Source organism: Ambystoma mexicanum, chromosome 1q, assembly GCF_040938575.1.
Source record: "Ambystoma mexicanum isolate Mex_15411 chromosome 1q, UKY_AmexF1_1, whole genome shotgun sequence".
Classification (NCBI taxonomy): domain Eukaryota; kingdom Metazoa; phylum Chordata; class Amphibia; order Caudata; family Ambystomatidae; genus Ambystoma; species Ambystoma mexicanum.
The window spans coordinates 1,227,130,063-1,227,145,212 of record NC_090922.1 but is presented as its reverse complement, the minus strand read 5'-3'; the positions used below and the strand labels follow the sequence as shown (position 1 = coordinate 1,227,145,212).

The window sequence follows — 15,150 nt, the reverse complement described above, 5'->3', positions numbered from 1 at the left end:
TGCACAGCAGGGTCACACTTCTGGTAAATCAAGAGAATACCTTAGGAGCGCACAGGGTTACATTGGCAGTAATTTTCCAACAGCAGGGGCAAGAGGGCAGGAGTAGGTTTGTGTAGATTGATGAGCTACAAGTCATGGTTGGAGCTGGTTCATACACAGGACAGTGATCACAGAGGAAGAGTGAGATGATGCATTATACCATTTGTTTCAAATATCCCCGGTGCATCCGTAAGAAAGGGATTTGTGAAACTTTCAGATAGAGGGAGAAAAGGTGGGGGCCATGAGCGCACTGTGCGCGGCGCTGCAGAGGGGAGAGAAGCCTTTTCGTATTATGGGAGTGCGGCCTAGTCCAAAGATAGTCGAGGGCACACAAAATTGAAACTGAGTGTATCCGGCAATAGCCCTAGTTATGCTAATATTAGCATAGGGCGATGGTGGTGTCCCCCGCATTGCATAACAAGTGCATCTTTGTTATTATTCTGACTCCCATAGTACTCTTCCTCTTGCACTGCCTCGTCCCATGCGGGAGTACCTTTTATTGGCATCCAAGCCCTACAAACACCTCGTAGGCTTTGACCTCTGCTGGCATATTCATCAGGTGTAAATGTCATGTATATTCCCCTATCCCCATCCAGGTCCACCCACACCTCTGTATACCATTGTAGCTCTCGTGGCTCTTTAATTGTGGTGTGGTATAAATTATACACCCTGTCCCCATGCTGGCGTTATACAGCAGTGAAATGATATTTAGAGGGACCCAACTCCCCAGTTTGTATTTGAGCGTCTTTCACATTTTGTACCGTTGTCGATTTTCCCATTGTTACCATCATCATTGATTGTGCTCAACATCGAATGCCCACCTGGCACACAATGCCCACCTGGCACACACAGAAAAATAGCAAAAGAAAAACGATGACTGGGACAAAAATGTTCATCATCACTCTGAACCAGGATGGTATTCAATTAAAAATGTCATCGAACCAGTTGCTCGGCTCTATTCCTCCTTCCTTCCGCATTCTTTCCCCCAAACTATGCACTGCCAAGATGACATGGGAAAGGGTCCCATTGTCCGGGTCTTCAGAAGGTACGAATGTACAGCAGCCACTCCCGATTTTCTTCGGGAAACCCGCCGTCCATTGCTGTGAGGAGGTCCAGGACGTACCGGTTCTGCATTGTCATTAAGCCTAAGGCGCAAAGTTCCACCTTCATCACATTGAATCCCTCTTCAGTGTCGTTGGCCAGTTGGATCAGCTCCCAGCTCGACGATCTGCAGCCATTTGGCGTTGTTCGCGCTTGAAGTCCTAGCACCTGGAGGGAAGCAAAGAATGTTTCAGCGGAGTTGGAAAGCTTGTATTTGTTTGGAATCTCAGCTAGGTGGTCCGATGATTTGCTGGAGATGTAGTTGGGTGACCTTCTTTTGCGAGACACTCTGTCTTGTAACTCATTTTCAGACAGAACGTTGTATGTGGAAGGCTCTGCCGTTGTTGCCTCAGTTGCTGCCGATATGTAGTGTGGCTATGGCACAGGTACCCCCAGGATGGCGGGAGGTGCAGGTATGCTTGTTTGCCGCATACCCTTAACGTGTCCATAATTGCTGCTGTAAATTTTTTCATATCTGGGATGATGATCGTTTTGTTGCATTTTCTGTTCGATCCCATCTGTACCTTTCCTTCGCCATGAAAACAGAGTTTGTGTGAAATCTTTGTGTGTTTTGATGGGTTTCTCGAGAGCTGTAACCCACGTGAGTTTTGCAATGTGTTGGGACCAGATTGGAGCGCATGTTTCTTTGACCCATTGAAAGTTCTCTTCAGTTAAACCTCGCAATGCTTCTGCTTTGCACATGATTTTCTCGTCATGCCACTTGTTTTCTGTGAATCGTGTCCCTTTGATAACAAAAAATGGTTCTTTGATGCAGATCACTCCTTGTTGCTTACTCGTGCATGTTTTTTCATTCTGCAGAATTTCTATTGTAACTGTGTGTGACTGGAAGGTGCTTCGAATCCTACACAATACCAGATGAATTAAACATTGGTCATCCGACAAGGGCACTTGTTGAGGTATAAAAACATTTGGTGTGCCAGAGGCATGAGAAATGAGAGAGCACACATAGCAGCTCTCATTTGCTTCTTGGTTGGCTGTTGCACTCGTGTCTGAGTACCATTTGTTAGATTGATCAGGGTGGCAGCGGTCTTCAATCTCGTCTAATCCCAGGCCATGGTATGCCTTGTAACTTTTTCCTCCTGCCCCTCTTTTTCCCCCTCCTCCTCCCTCCTTGATCGTTATACAGCATTTTTACCCTCTGATACTTGATAGGGAAAATGTTTACCCATGTTGCATCACTCCGTTCATTAGCAGGATTGGGGTACTAAAGAATCTTGGGTGGTTGGGGCTTCTGGGCTAAAGTGCATATCAGTGCCATATGAGACAGGTTCTGTGGTTGCATGTGTGCTTGTATCAGGCGTACCTATTACGCTCACCTGATATCCACAGGGACGCCACCCAGCCGGGTTACTCGCTGGTATGCTTCTCAGCTTTGCCCTGATGTGGTCTGCGGGGAAGGTTCTGCCTGAAAATACAGGAGGACTGTGATCAAGATTGACCGACTGGGGTAAGTCCTCCCTCCACCCCCGTATGCTTTCAGTCCCTCTGGCGCCCTCTCCTCACCTTGAGGTAGGATTAGGCGTGCTCTAAGTCCTGCCTTCTTTGCAGGGGCGCGTTGTCTTTCATGGGCGAGTGCGGTCCAGTTACTTCACTGACGCCGGCCCGTTTGATGTTGTTCAGGTAGGTCTTATTGCTGTTCTTTAGTTTTGTTGCTATCCTGCATGCCTTTCTTTGTTTAAAATGTCTCTTTTTTTTCTCCCTTAGGTATGCAGAGCTTCAGCGCGGCAAACTGGCTTGGTTGAGCCCCGCTGGTAAATGATGGCGCGTTAAGAGTGCTATGATGCGGTAAGTAAACACTATGCGCAGCGCTGCAAAGTCTTGCCTTTGCTAACCTGTGTTTTCCTTCCTTGTAGGTCGCAGCGTTCTTCAGCGCAAGTGGAATGTCCGGAGTGGTGCCAGCCGAGAGGCGACAAGCCAGGTAAGCCTTTTGAGCAGTTCGTAATTTGTAAATGTCTCTACTGCTTTCTTTAATGTTGCCTCTATCTTCCTCTTTCAGGTCGTTCTGTCCGGGAGGCGTGCAGATTCGAGGAAGCTGTTCTCAGTAGCTGCGAGTGTTTAAAGATGAATACTGCAGGTAAGATGATGATGATGCTACTGCTAATGATGTTCCTTTTGTCTCCTTGCAGGTTCTGCTTCTCCGAGGTTCGAGGGAATAGCTGGACACGGTGACCATCACGTTGCAAGCTGCAAAGTAACACGAAGCATGTTCTGCAGTCAGGGTGTGGTTTAAATAGCCCAGTTAAAGTAGTACCAGGGAAAGTAGTTCCAGTCCTGCCACACCCAAAACACTAGATCGCATAGCTTGGTTCTTGGGAACCAAGCTATGTAGATGCCTCCATGTTGGCTGACAATACAATAAAGTAGTTCCCAAGCACATTGTTGTTCATGGTGTATGAGCCTGGCACATAGGCGCCAGGACTGGTCCCATGAGGGCTTTTGAAGAGGATGCCAGGCTCTAGAGGCCCGAGTCCTGACTCCACCTGGCCAATGGGTTTGCCAGAGGGGATTTTGGCCGAGGGTCGTGACACATACTATCCCTCGTTCTGTGAAGGAGATGGTCATATTCAATTTACTTAGGAGGTCCTGTATCAATAAGTTTATAGGCGAGTCTTCATGGTACAATGGGGGTGCTCGCACAGTCTTTTCCCCCCACCGTTATGTCTAGATCTTTTGTGTAAGGAATTTTCAAATAGCCCCAGAAAACCCCTGCGTTTCCAAATTATTTTCCTGAGAGCTGGAACCAGCCTTCCATGAGGCACGATTTTTCAGCTCCCGAGTCTACCATAAAGATGCACTGTTTGTTACCTATCTCTGCCCCCACTAGTGGTTCCTCTTCTGCACGTAGGGTGGTTGATAGGACTGGACATGGAAGTGCTTTCTGTGGGCTGTCCTAATCTGGGTATGTTTCTGTTCCAGGTACTGAAAAACATTGTCTCCTACCACTGCTGTGCTGCGGAACGGTGCCGGCGCGCCATTCACAGTTGTTGCACAAATGTTAGTGCGTGCGTTCCCCATCGTGTTTTGGCATGCAATCTGTTGCTGCATACCCTGCTATTGAGGTTGCTGTCTGGGTGGCATTTGTTGTGCTCTCTGTTGCTACTCATTATAGCACTGTTCGTTTTGCCCACTCCTGTAAAGACTGGTAGGGGGTGTCTGTACTTCCCCTCGCTATATGGTAGAGGAGAGGCAGAGAGGACCCCAGCCAAGATTCTCTATTGTGGTAGCAATGGACGAGCAATCAAGGCCTAGCTTCTCAGGAGGTGATGCGGGCTGGTTCTTAAGTACAGTGTAGTCCCCGAACCCCCACATACGAATGTCCACACACTGTATTACTGAAAACAGTCTTTTTGTAATTAATATTCAAAGGTATATACACAATCACAATAACGCACTTTGTACTCGGAAGTCAATAATGATAAATATATACAATCCTAAAGTGGAGTGGTACCACTAATGTTATCGAATCTCATAAAAGTGCATCAACTGTACGGTTAAAATGTCACACAGATTCATAACGAGGAAACCAGCAATAGAGATGGGCAGGAACGTAAGATGGTTGAAACAATAGGCAGAATGCTGGCCCTGTTACCTAGACACAGTTCTGTGTGGAGATTCCCCCCCCTCCCCACCTGGGCAACCTGTAAAATAAGGATATATCGCACAAGCCCAGTCCATATGTTCAATAGTCTCACTTCTTCCTATTAAGGTTTTACCCCCCCAATGTACCTGGTGGAGTAGAGTTCTCCGACGATGCGTTGACCGATCCTTCTTGAGTGCCTCCCTTTCAGGCAGGAGCCACGGATCGTCGCGAGGTGTCGGGGAACTTGGCGTTCGGTGTCGGGGAATCGACGGCCCTTCTTGAGTGCCCTCCCTTTAAGGCAGGAGTCACGGGTCGTCGAATGTCCGACGGTGAACAGGGTAAACTACAGCAGGGAAGTGGTAGCTTTGTTCCTAGCGGTGCTCGTCGACGACAGAGCGTTGGCGTCCTGCAAGGAAGAGGCGTGCGGGGCACCTCGGTGACAATAGTTCTGGACCGCAAAGAGATGATGAAGAACTGTGGCCCAGCAAGGGCGTCGAGTTGTCGGCGTCTCTGTGGTTCTTAGGTGGCGGGAAACCCACCGGTGGATGGTCCTCGGTGTGTCGACGGTCAGGCCTTCTCCAGCGGGAGACAAGCGGGTGACGATGCAGACGAGAGCGTCCGATGATCAATTGCAGTTCTTAGGCAAACAGGAGCATGGCGGCTCCGGTCAGCGACGGTGGTCGGCGACAGTGGCGGACAACAGTCCGAGTGCTTCTCCTTGGAGTTCTGCAGCAGTCCCCGTATCGGGTCGGCAGCCTGTCGAAGGTCTGTCTACCAGGGAGCTTTGGCAAAGATCAGCTGTGCACGATAGTCCCTCGTAGCTCGGGAAGAGGTTGCCTTACCAGGTCCTCTCTGGGTCAGTCCTTGGAGGCACAGCAGCTTTCAGATTGTGAAGGAGAGCAACAGCAATTCTTCTCATCCAGCAGGGCTTCAAGGTCAAGCGTCAGTTACTCCAGTTACTCGTCGTAGTGGACTTCAGCTTCTGAACACACTTCCTAGCAGTGAGAGGTCCCCAGATATACTGTTGATCTCCCATTCATTCCGCTGGGTCACACTCAAGCATCCAATCACAACTACGGGCATTCAGGCAGGCAGGCAGCCAATCAGGCACACAAGGTATTCAGGCCATTCACTTCTCTCCAGACACTCACAACAAGTTATGTGTATTGGGACAAGTACCGAGCCATTCAACACTCCAAGCTGCATTCGTACCGGTTTCGGGCAGGGTTGTCTCAGTCATTGTGTCAACCACCAGATACTAGACACCCACAACACAGAATGCATATTCGTCACACACTATTCACCCAGGTCCCACCCACAGGAGCTACCCACAAGATATATCACTGGGAAGGCTCCAGCTAGTCTGGCCGGGCCTTCACAAAAACACCATATATGGCATTTCCACCCAACAGTCAGTCAGGGGGAAGGGACAGAGTCAGGGCTTCCCAGGACTTTGGGAAAACAAGGTAATGGGTAATAGAAAGCAAGAGGCCACTGGGGCCATCTTGTTTTCCATCAGGAATCAACTGATCCCAATGGCAGGGCCGGGGTATCCCAAATTGGAGGATACTCCGCGCACCTGTCAAATTCAGCATGAAGCTGCCACCAGCCCATACCCTGCTCTGCGGGCCACCCACAGGTGCCCAAAAACATACACTAGGGGCACAGGGTTGTACCCCTACCCATGGGTGCCATAAGAGTATCCCACGGGGCCGTTCACCAAACCAAAAGAAAGAGCTGCACCGCCAGGAGTCCCACATGAACTCCTGCGCGGAAAACATGACATAACACATGATAAAAAGCAGTAAAGGACAAGGATACGGAGGCCCTGTCCCTCCGATGCATTTCCAGCATCACAGTCACCCCCCCCAGACTGAGGTGGAGTGTGCCTAATCTCCCACGGGATAGACACCCTCATCCAGACGGTCAACATACCTTCTGGAAAGGCCATCTGCATTATCGTGACTCTTCCCTGGTCTGTGCTCTATGGTGAAGTCTAGCCCTTACAGGCTAATGGACCACCGGAGCAGTTTCAGGTTCTCACCCTTCATCTGCATAAGCCACTTCAGGGGCTTATGATCTGTTTGGACCTTGAACCTAGACCCCGTAAGGTAGGGCCTAAAATGCCTAAGGCTCCAAACTATACTAAAACATTCCTTTTCAACAGTAGCCCACCTAAGTTCTCTACCCTTGAGTTGTCTACTGATGAATATGATACGATGTTCTCTCCCTTTGTCATCTAACTGGGACAAGACAGCTCCAATTCCGGTGTCGCAGGCATCCGTCTGGACGATAAAGGGTCGGCTGTAGTCAGGCACACACAACAACCCGTGTTCTGTGCGCCTGACTACAGCCGACCCTTTATCGTCACAGACTTTCTTTCAAGCCATCAAAGGCCCTTTGACAGTCTTCAGTACAATTAACCTTCCTCGGCTGCTTGGGTGAACTCAGAGCTGTACCTTACTGGGGAGAGGTTGGATTTGACCCCCTCCTACCTCATGACCAAGATACGTGACTTTCCCCTGAGCTATCTGGCACTTGGTGGCCTTGATAGTGAGGTTAGCCCTTTTTAAGGCCTGCAACACTCTACCCAGATGTGTCAAGTGCTCTTCCCAAGTGGAACTGTAGACGGCAGTGTCGTCTAAATAAGCCACACAAAAGGCTTCCAGCCCACTGAGAGCATGATTGACCAATCTCTGGAAGGTGGCAGGGGCATTCTTCAACCCAAAAGGCATGACCCTAAACTGGTAGTTCCTCTGGTGTTGAGAACGTCGTCTTTTCCTTGGCATGGTCTGTCAGAGCTATTTGCCAATAGCCTGAGGTGAGGTCAAAGGTGCTCACAAATTTGGCAGCACCTATGGTGTCCACGAGCTCATCAGCCCTGGGCAATGGGTGCGCGTCAGTTTTGTGACGGCATTGACTCCTCGGTAGTCCACACAGAACCTCCAATCCTTGGTACCTGCCTGGGAACTTGCCTTGGGGGACAAGGACCACGGGACTGGACCCTTCCGGATAATCTCCAAGATGGGCGAGGTCAAATATCTGGTTGACATGGGAGTCCCAGGGGCAGCCCCTCAGGTATTCCATGTCAATAGGTTCAAGCCTTTCCACAGGCGAGCAGAAGTCTCATGTCTCTTGCTAGCTTCAGAGCAAGAAGAGGATGAGAGTGAGCCCCTTCCTGATTTGCTGCATAGCAACCCTCAGGATGGCTCAGTGGAGGGAGTGCAGCTCTCTCCAGATTTGACAACCGAGCAGCAGAGGGCCTGCAGGACTTTGCTCCAGCAGTATGCCTCTCTGTTTTCGCTGACGCCAGGCCTTACACCGTGGTGTAAGCACGAGATTGACACTGGTGACAGCGTGCCTGTCAAGAGCAAGAGCTACCGAATGTCAGATACGGTTAAGAACCACATCCAGGCTGAGGTCGCCAAGATGTTGGATCTGGGTGTTATTTGAACCCTCTCTCTGTCCTTTACAGAAGTCTGCCCGGGAGGGTCCCCCTTCAGCTAACAAGCAGTGAAGATCGGGATGATCCTCTGGGTTGAGAACCTCTCCCACAGGAGAGTCTTCTGGCTCTTCTCCCACAGGAGTTGAGACAGGGTTTACCACTGGACCCAGCCCGTCCGGAGCATGGATCCCTATGGGTGCTGTAGGAACAGCAGGAAGAGAAGGAGTTCCCTCCACAGAGGCCGCCTTCTTGCTCTTCCTTTGTCGTGCCTTAGGCCGCACCTTCGGCTCGGATACCTGACTCATAGCCAGACCCGGTGTCACCTGTGACCTAGTGACCGCAGCAGCAGTCATGGGAATACCATCCGCGATCAACCCCCAACTCGACTAGACAGTTACCTAACAGAATGTTAGCAGGGACGTTGTCCTGAACCAGGACAGGAAGCTTTGCTGTCTCGTCTCCAATTACGAGTGTGACTCGGGCTACAGGCGATAATTTGGGAGGCCCACCAGGTAACCTGGTGGTTCTCAGAGGAGCATCTACATAGTCCTGTGGCTTGAGCAGGGTCTGTCCACCACTGTCATGCTTGCTCCAGTGTCTCTCAAACCAGTAGAAGGCTGGCCAACTTCTCAAAAATCTATGGGTGTTCTGTGGGATAGTCGCCAGTACTTCCGCGTACTAGTCCCAGGCCCCAAGGGACACTAAGGAAATCTCTACGGGAGCACCAAATGTGGTCCCTGTAGAGGGGAGGACAGCGGCCTCCACCTCAGACATGGGGTAAGGGTAGGTCAGGCTGACAGCCTGTCCTCTGAGTGCCTTACCTTTACACTTGGAGTCATCCCTTTTGTGATCCAGAGCCCCACAGTCCCAACAAGTGCCAGGAGTGCGGGGTATGGTACTGGAACCACCAGGAGCCTGCTTTGCAGCAGGTGGGCCACTACTTATTCCCACCCACAGATGACTTATCCCCACTAGATTTTTGGGTTTTAGGAGAGGAGGGTTTAGGTTTATTCGACTGTGACTGCTTTTGGGACTCCTCAGCTTTCTGAGAGGCCCCTTTTTCTTTGTCCTTGTCCTTCCCACTGGAGTCCTTAGGGGACACCCGGTGGGAGACCGACTTGTCAGCCAACCTAGCCAGCTTAAAGGGATCCAAAATGTTCTGGTCAGCAACATACTGACGCAGCTCCGGTGAACAGGCTTCAGAAAAATGCTCACAAAACAATAGATGGGACAATTCAACAAAAGTTTTCACCTTGTAACCATCAATCCACCCCATCATATTCATGTGCGCAGCACTCACCCAATGGCAATGGCTGCAGTGGGGCAATGACACTGCCTCCAGTCTTGCCAGACAACTGACAAGTTGGGCAGGTCCTGCAGTGGGACTCCACTTCTACTCCCATCCGAGGCCAGTAGAAATGGGCAGAGAGCCCCAAGACACATTCTCTCTTTTCTTAAAATCCCTGAACCTTTTAAGGTATTGGGTAGGCGTCTTGCCAAACTTGGCAATCAAAGCAGATTTCATACACTCATACTGACCCCGTTCTTCCACACTCAGCTTCAGAATACAGTCATATCCAGTTTGAGGCACTCTGCTTAGCAAACACTTAGCCCAATCTCTTTTGTCAACATCATGAATTGCACAAGCCATTTCAAACACTTCAATCCATTGGAGGATATCCGAACCCTCCGAAAACACACCAACCAAATCCTTCATAAATTTAGTTGCCGGGGACCTGACACTCTCACTGGGTTTCGCTGAAGTCTCCACTCGAGCTTTCTCTAGCTGGATTCTCTGACATTCAGTGTCCTTGTCTTTGAGTTCAAGATCCCTATTTATGTGCTCCACTTGTTGAGCCAACTCCTCCTTCTTAAGCTCAGCATCTATTTCCAACTTGCGATATTCAAAGGCCAATTTCATCCTTAATAACTCAAGTTCCAAGGAATTGCTGGGGTTCGGAACAGAGGCAGCAGGAATGGCGGCATTCCCAGAAACAGATTCGGTAGGAACCCCAGGGGCGGAGTCCTCATTGGTTGCATTCCCCCCCTCATCAAGAGTTTCACCATCGGTCTGGTAGTCCACCAGCGCAGCTATCAGCTCAGCCCTAGACTTATCCACAAAGTGTAACTCCCTGGCTTCACAAGCACTCTGGAGAGCTTCTAACTCATCCGAGTCAATTTACCATTCACAATATTCTCCATTGCTTGTAATGCAGTTATTTTGTACACACCCAAAACTTAATATAATAAAGTGCAGATATTTTGTAAGTGGCACGGTTATACACTGATTCTCAAAAAACCATAAGCATCCCACCGCTGCCACCAGTGTAAAGACTGGTAGGGGGTGTCTGTACTTCCGCTCTCTATATGGTAGAGGAGAGGCACAGAGGACACCAGCCAAGATTCTCTATTGTGGTAGAAATGGATGAGCAATCAAGGCCTAGCTTCTCAGGAGGTGATGCGGGCTGGTTCTTAAGTACAGTATAGTCCCCGAACCCCCATAAAGGAATGTCCACACACTGTATTACTGAAAACACAGTCTTTATATAATTAATATTCAAAGGTATGTACACGATCACAATAACGCACTTTGTACTCGGAAGTCAATAATGATAAATATACAATTCTAAAGTGGTACCACTAATGTTATCGAATCTCATAAAAGTGCATCAACTGTACGGTTAAAATGTCACACAGATTAATAACGAGGAAACCAGCAATAGAGATAGGCAGGAACGTAAGATGGTTGAAACAATAGGCAGAATGCTGGCCCCTTTACCTAGACACAGTTCTGTGTGGAGATCCCCCCCCACCTGGGCAACCTGTGAAATAAGGATATATCGCACAAGCCCAGTCCATATGTTCAATTGTCTCACTTCTTCCTATTAAGGTTTTACCCCCCCAATGTACCTGGTGGAGTAGAGTTCTCTGACGATGCGTCGACCGATCCTTCTTGAGTGCCTCCCTTTCAGGCGGGAGCCACAGATCGTCGAGAGGTGTCTGTGAACTTGGCGTTCGGTGTCGGGGAATCGACGGCCCTTCTTGAGTGCCCTCCCTTTAAGGCAGGAGTCCCGGGTCGTCGAACGTCCATCGGTGAACAGGGTGAACTACGGCAGGGAAGTGGCAGCTTCGTTCCTAGCGGTGCTCGTCGACGACAGAACGTTGGCGTCCTGCAAGGAAGAGGCGTGCGGGGCACCTCGGTGACGATAGTTCTGGACCGCAAAGAGATGATGAACTGTGGCCCAGCAAGGACGTCGAGTCGTCGGCGTCTCTGTGGTCCTTAGGTGGCGGGAAACCCACCAGTGGATGCTCCTCGGTGCGTCGACGGTCAGGCCTTCTCCAGCCGGAGACAAGCGGGTGACGATGCAGACGAGAGCGTCCGATGATCAATTGAAGTTCTTAGGCAAACGGGAGCACGGTGGCTCCGGTCGGCGACGGCGGTCGGCGACAGTGGCGGACAACAGTCCGAGTGCTTCTCCTTGGAGTTCCGCAGCAGTCCCCATATCGGGTCGGCAGCCTGTCGAAGGTCTGTCTACCAGGGAGCGTTGGCAAAGATCAGCTGTGCACGATGGTCCCTCATAGCTCGGGAAGAGGTCGCCTTACCAGGTCCTCTCTGGGTCAGTCCTTGGAGGCACAGCAGCTTTCAGATTGTGAAGGAGAACAACAGCAATTCTTCTCGTCCAGCAGGGCTTCAAGGTCAAGCGTCAGTTACTCCAGTTACTCGTCGTAGTGGACTTCAGCTTCTGAACACACTTCCTGGCAGTGAGAGGTCCCCAGATATACTGTTGATCTCCCATTCATTCTGCTGGGTCACACTCAAGCATCCAATCACGACTACGGGCATTCAGGCAGGCAGCCAATCAGGCGCGCAAAGTATTCAGGCCATTCACTTCTCTCCAGACACTCACAACAAGTAATGTGTATTGGGACAAGTACCGAGCCATTCAACACTCGAAGCTGCATTCATACCGGTTTCAGGCAGGGTTGTCTAAGTCATTGTGTCAACCACCAGATACTAGACGCCCACAACACAGAATGCATATTCGTCACACACTCTATTCACCCAGGTCCCACCCACAGGAGGTACCCACAACATACATCACCGGGAAGGCTCCAGCTAGTCTGACCAAGCCTTCACAACAACACCATATATGGCATTTCCAACCAACAGTCAGTCAGGGGGAAGGGACAGAGTCAGGGCTTCCCAGGACTTTGGGAAAATAAGGTAATGGGTAATAGAAAGCAAGAGGCCACCGTTTTCCATCAGGAATCAACTGATCCCAATGGCAGGGCCGGGGTATCCCAAAATGGAGGATACTCCGCGCACCTGTCAAATTCAGCATGGAGCTGCCACCAGCCCATACCCTGCTCTGTGGGCCACCCACAGGTGCCCAAAAACATACACTAGGGGCACAGGGTTGTACCCCCACCCATGGGTGCCATAAGGGTATCCCACGGGTCCGTTCACCAAACCAAAAGAAAGAGCTGCACCGCCAGGAGTCCCACATGAACTCCTGCGCGGAAAACACGACAGAACACACGATAAAAAGCAGTAAAGGACAAGGATACGGAGGCCCTGTCCCTCTGATGCATTTCCAGCATCACAACTCCCACCCATTGGCAACCCCTAAGGACTTCCTGGATGTGGGTGACCGAACTGCTGTTCGTTACCCATGGGAGACGGCCCTTGATAATATCCCATTAGTCGCATTCAGCATTCTCTGGAAAAATGTCCCCACCTCCCGCAATTCCAACACGACCCTTGGGGTCCTCCCCTCATTCCTTGTCCCCCAAATCCTCTGTTTCCCACCCCTTCAAATCCTCCCTTCTTTCCCCTCTACCGACATCGTCCTCTTGTGGGTCTGCCCTGCCACTGGGGCCTTCGTATTGCTCCTCTCCCACCCATTGCTCCTGTCCGTTTGCAGACCAAGTTGCTGCCATCCTCACTGGTGTATTTCCTAACCCCTCCTCTCCTTCCCCCTGTCTTTCAGTGAGTAGGGCTGAATTCATTGCCGCGACCTTCACTAATTTATTCTGAACCAATTTTGCTTCGTCTGCCAACCTTCTCTGTGCTATCTCCTTTTTTCTCTTTGATCCTCCTACAATGGTGTACTATTATGCTCTGAATCTCCGACCAGCCTTTGGCTTCTATCCCAGCTATTTTATCCAAGGCCTTCTGTACCTCTTTTGGGAGACATTTCTTAATTATGAAGTAAAACAGGGTGATGGATTGGTCCCACGCCGTGCCCGTTTCTGCTCTCCACAGGTCCTGCACCCCAAGGATGAATTGTGCAGCCTCTTCCTCCTCACCCATAGTGCACTGCATTACTAAATGTAAGTGTGGGGTATCTGGGAAGGTTGCACCCTCACATTGTTAAATGACGACCCATCATGGTCCTCACAGTTCATTGTTACTTCCGGGAAACCGGCCTTCACCCACACCCCATCTGCTTGATCACCAACGGCGGACACCAATAAACGTTTTACATCCCCTATGGCCAAGGGTGCCCCTGCTGTGTTCTTTTCAAATGCGTGTATCTACTTCCACGCCACACCCGAAAGTGGAGGGAGGAGTTTCAACAAGTTATTTTTGTCCATCTGTGCCCATGTCTCCCTGCTCCCTTATGTATCAGAGGCATCTGTAATTTGGCATTTCCTCCTTTCTTACTTGCCGTTTCTTTCTTTGTTTTACTGACTAACATATTTACTACTCTTTGCCTCAACCTCCTTTGCCATCTTGGGAGCCGTCCCCCATCCTCTGGGTCCTCTCGTAATGGAAGCGAAAACCCGCTGCTGCCCCTTCTTCGTATTCATCCAGATCTCTCCACACTTCATCTATCTCCCTATCTGAATTGCGCTCATCTTGTCTTCCTGCTGCCTGATCATCTGGAGTTGCGGGTCGTATTATTCTTACGGGTTTGCCATTCAAATGGAAAAGGAATTCTCCTGATTGCCACTCCTGTTCTTGTCCTTTCGGCACGGCTCCCTGTGGCGGCGGGGAAGGTGTAGATTCTCCCACTACACTGGGTGGAGGTGTGAAATCGCTGGCTACGCTGGGTGGTACTTCTCCTCCCCCGGGCAACATCTGTCCCTTATCACACAATGTTCTTAATCCCGTTCTCTCCATTTGTGTACTGGCAAGTTGTCTTTCTAAGTCCCCAGTAAGCCGCGCCAGGTCTATTGAAGGGACACTGGTGGGCCCATACATGCCTCGTGGGTCATATGGCGGCGGGGCCGTGGCAGCTGGTGTTGTCGGGGCACTTGGTGCAGGCACATACATAGGATCGCTATAGCCTGCAACGGGCCTAGTTAATAATGGGTAAAGCCGCTTAAGGTAATTCTCTCCTGTTTTGTTTGTACGTTCCTGTGAGGTAACTCCCTCCCCTCCGATCGGGGCAGTTGGCCCTTCCGAGGACACTGCTTTATTTGTGTCACTACTCGGGGATGTTTCATCAAACATCCTCCATAAATCTAATATTTCGTGTCTGATTTGCAACTGTTTTCCTCTGTATTTTGCTAACAAATGTTGGCGGGAGGGTGAGCGTCACTAGGTCCAGCTGCCGGTGTCCAGGAGGGGTTAAAAGCTCCAACACTCTTTTTTTCAAAGGACCCTCCTTCTGGCCATATTTGGGATGAGCCCTCTCCTTTTATCTCTGTAAGCCACTGCTCATGGTATTTCTGTATTTTGTCACTGTATAAAGGGAGGTGCTGACAAATATGCGCTAGTGGTGTACTCCCTCCCATGACGTCTTGTTTCAAGTTTCTGTTTCGCTTTTATACTGGGTGTATTACACAGTGCAACTAATAAAAACCAAACACCCTTTCTGGTGCTTTTTAAACACGTTCTTACTCGCACACCGTGAATGCCAATAACCTTGTTTACTTGCACCTTTTTTCAGGAACCACAAAAATGCAAAACACACTTCATCAATGCTTATAAACACATATGTGCTTTATCGACGGA

At 50.1% G+C, this 15,150-nt stretch overlaps 1 protein-coding gene across 2 annotated transcripts in view; it reads left to right on the top strand.

Annotated features, from left to right (window-relative positions):
• UBE2U (ubiquitin conjugating enzyme E2 U) overlaps nt 1-15,150 on the top strand; it is a 727,435-nt gene that overhangs the window by 50,397 nt on the left and 661,888 nt on the right. The gene's annotated exons all lie outside the window — the stretch shown is intronic.